This window comes from Arachis ipaensis, chromosome B04, assembly GCF_000816755.2.
Source record: "Arachis ipaensis cultivar K30076 chromosome B04, Araip1.1, whole genome shotgun sequence".
Classification (NCBI taxonomy): domain Eukaryota; kingdom Viridiplantae; phylum Streptophyta; class Magnoliopsida; order Fabales; family Fabaceae; genus Arachis; species Arachis ipaensis.
This window is the reverse complement of record NC_029788.2, coordinates 119,568,510-119,571,485: the sequence shown is the minus strand read 5'-3', so window position 1 is coordinate 119,571,485 and position 2,976 is coordinate 119,568,510. Positions and strand designations below refer to the sequence as shown.

At 32.9% G+C, this 2,976-nt stretch overlaps 1 long non-coding RNA gene across 2 annotated transcripts in view; it reads right to left on the bottom strand.

Moving 5' to 3' along the window:
• Nucleotides 1,662–2,976, bottom strand: part of LOC107638058 — a 1,910-nt gene continuing 595 nt past the window's right edge. Inside the window, exons 1-4 of one of the 2 annotated variants that reach the window (XR_002360407.1) lie at nt 2,410–2,434; nt 2,173–2,276; nt 1,893–1,941; nt 1,662–1,781 (exon numbers count right to left, since the gene is read on the bottom strand). This is a non-coding gene — a long non-coding RNA (uncharacterized LOC107638058). Of the gene's footprint in view, nt 1,782–1,892; nt 1,942–2,172; nt 2,277–2,409; nt 2,435–2,976 lie in introns of those variants that run through there. The other variant, XR_001619716.2, reaches the window with a different exon arrangement.

The following is a 2,976-nucleotide window of genomic DNA, read 5'->3' as shown; positions in this document are numbered from 1 at the left end:
AGCTTAACACGCTTAGTGCGTGACGGCACAGTATCCCTCTCGACTCGAATAATAAGCAATGACATTTTACCTCGGCTGCAACCGAGTCGTAAGTAACCACGAACTTGTTGAATATTGAGCTGGAAACTTGTTCTCCGACTTCGTATACTGAATAGCCTAGAGCGGAATTCTTCAGTCTGGTGATGCAATTCGCCTTTCCTCTGAATTGCGCTTGGACTTCCCTAAACTTTGCGTGAGTGTACGCATCTTGAAACTGAGCTTCAATGCAGGATTTGGTTGCACACGGTATGACCGTATGAAAATCTGCAGCATCTGATTCTCTCTCTGCTTGCTCCCTGCTTCCGAGGCAATTATCGTATTGTTTGACGAACTGAATAAGCGAGCTGTTCCGGGTGATATACTTGTTAAAAAATGAATGCATGCTCTCGCTCCTTTGTGTGCTTCTCATCCCTGCCCAGAAATGGTGATCCAGATAGATAGGAACCCATATGTGACGGTCTTCGTACAGATCTGCATAATACACCCAAAGACAGTCTATAAATACACCCGAGAAAACATGCAATTTACACCTCTGATGCAGATTTTAAAAAGACATTACCTGAAAGCCACTTGTTGTCCACAAGACCAAAATTCAGCAGAAAATCGTTCCAATTCATATCGAATGAGTCTTTGCTTTGGGAGTTCCAAACAACTTGGCTCATTTCTTGTTCGATATCGGCATGTCCCTTGTACCCGTTTAATTTGCTTGGAATCTTCTTCAGCAATTTTTCAACTACACAATGCTATACAAATTACTGAAAGAAAATTCATACTAATCCTATGTAAATCAAACCTCAGGGACTTCGTTAGATTTTGACTCATAATCCACTTCGCTTGCATTCAGCTGACAATCTGAGGTTGAATGATCCATTATCTTCAAAACGAGATCAAACTTTAATTTCGGAAAACAACAAATCAAAAATAGAAAACGAAACTCGAGTTGCAGAGAGAGACAAAGGTAACCTAAACGAAGAAGATGCTAGTGAGAAAAGGAGAAGAAAAGAACAATGGAGAAGAAGGAGGGAAGACGCGGGAGAAGAAGAACAACGAAATCTCAAAATAACGAAAACGAAAAGGGAAAGAAATATTTTAAATCTGGTAGTTAGATATACGCGCGATGTTATATAGCGCGTGTAATCAACGTACCTGAAGCAGCGCATATTTTGATTTTATTGTTTAATGAACTTGTAAAGCATACAAGCCCAGAACTTTTCCGCCACGGAAATAGAAAAAAAATTGATTATTAACTATGTGAGAAAGACTGCAAATCTACAAGAATGATAATTAGCTCCTGTAAAACTTTAAGCCATTTAATACTTTGTGAAGCTACTTCTCATTGCACTAGAAAAAAACTAAGTGTCCCTATGTTTGTGATTAAAATTAAATATCTGTATATTGATCAATGTACCTTATAATTTTCCTATCTAAAAAGAATTTCAAGAACTTAAAATGAAAATATTATTGAAGTGGCATGGGAATGTAATATTTCAGGCCATTTTTAGTTTTTGTTTTTTAAATTTTGTGAAAGAAAAAATAGTAAAAATAATAAATTAATATTTTTTATTTTCACGTCTATTTTTTTAAACAAAATTTAAAAATAAAAATACTGAAAATTAAATTGCAAACTATATATACCATGGTTCCTCAGAGGCTACATAAGGGTGACTGAAGATCTTGGCAGCATTGTGTCTCTTGTTTGTAGGGATTGGCTCTCCAGATGGGGTGTATGCATCACAAATAACCTAAAAAAATATACAATTTTTATTTATTTTATTTTTCAACTACAAGGTTAATGAAAAGTTGACCCAATAATTGAAACCAGTATTTAGAAATGAAAAGAAAAAGAGACTTACAAGAATATTCTCTCCCCTCCTGAATGGGTCCTTGAAGATGGCTTGTGGGCTCGCTTGTTCAACACAAAAAACAAACCCCACTCATCAGTTTCTTGTGAAAATGAAATACCAACGAAAGGATAGGAGTGTAAATAGAAAAGTAAAGTATGTATTTGTTTTTTAGTTTCTAGTCCTCCAAAATTCTGATTGCAAACACATGACAAGCTAACAAAGAAAGAAAATCTAAAATCTAAAGTTGAAATAAATTTAAATTTAAAAAAAGAAGGGTAATGGATCATACTATAGGATGACTTCACTATCTTCACCAGGGGCTTGACCAGTGCTAGAACCATCATAGTTCCATTTTGGAAGCTTTGAAGGATCACTCACTGGACCAGAGATTGTCTGTGTTTTTATTGAAACAGATAAAGAAATTAAGGTCAATTTTCACAAAGGAACAAATCAAAAGAATCACCATGAAAATTGATAGCTTTTCACACGTATCCAGATGTGTGATTAAGCAACATAAAATTATTACCCTTTCTTTGCTTCTGATGTCGAAGCCAGATCCACACCAATCCTGCTATATATATGTGAGTGAGATTCAAGCTGGTGAAGAGATTATTGTCACAATAGAAATAACGATAATACCAACAAGAATAATTCTACTAACAATAACAATCTATAACAATATATAAAGTGAATAGTAGAGTTTGGTGTCCAATTTCTATTTTTTCATCTTAATCTTATTAATAAATAGTGTTTAATATAATTGTCGTCTTAAAATTTGGTCAAAAATGTAATTATTAGTTAATTTTTTTTGTTCTTTGTACAGTTACTTTTTTTATTATACACATAACTTCTAATCCACGTTGTCTTTTTTGTTCTATAGAATACATGTAGTATTCTCTCCTTATCTTTATTTTACTTAATTAAAAAAAATAATGATAAATATGTGTACAGATAATGGTAAAAAATAATAAAATAAAAATAATTTTTTTAAAAAATAGTGAAACAAAAGATGATTTAACATATTGAATATAAAATTAAAAAAAGCAATTAAAATTATGCGAGAAAAAGAGTTCTTTAAATTTAAATTTTTAGA